The sequence below is a fragment of the Rhopilema esculentum genome, chromosome 10 (genome assembly GCF_057945365.1).
Source record: "Rhopilema esculentum isolate cy_ngs chromosome 10, ASM5794536v1, whole genome shotgun sequence".
Classification (NCBI taxonomy): domain Eukaryota; kingdom Metazoa; phylum Cnidaria; class Scyphozoa; order Rhizostomeae; family Rhizostomatidae; genus Rhopilema; species Rhopilema esculentum.
In genome coordinates, this window is record NC_142824.1 from 2,324,666 (window position 1) to 2,324,991 (window position 326).

Genomic DNA, 326 nt, shown 5'->3' on the forward strand with positions numbered 1-326 from the left:
TCCGACTTTGTTCTCTTTGGGTTCTTGTCTAACACCCTGATACGATGGCAGATTGATATAATGTAGCCTTTAGCGAATAAAAATAATACTCTCTTATCGGGCTGGTCTTGTTTTAAGGAAGGAAGTGGGCCAGATCCATAGTTGAACTCCTTTTATTCATTCTTCTCGCATCCTTTAAAAGAAGCGTATTATTTATATCTCAGTATTTTACTAGACCAAATAAGAAGTTTTCTTTTCTGAAGACTGGAAGACAAATTTCACAATTGATCAAGAAAATAAGAGTTGCTCACAGTGTTTTGTGATGGTCAACTTTCTTGTTTACTCTC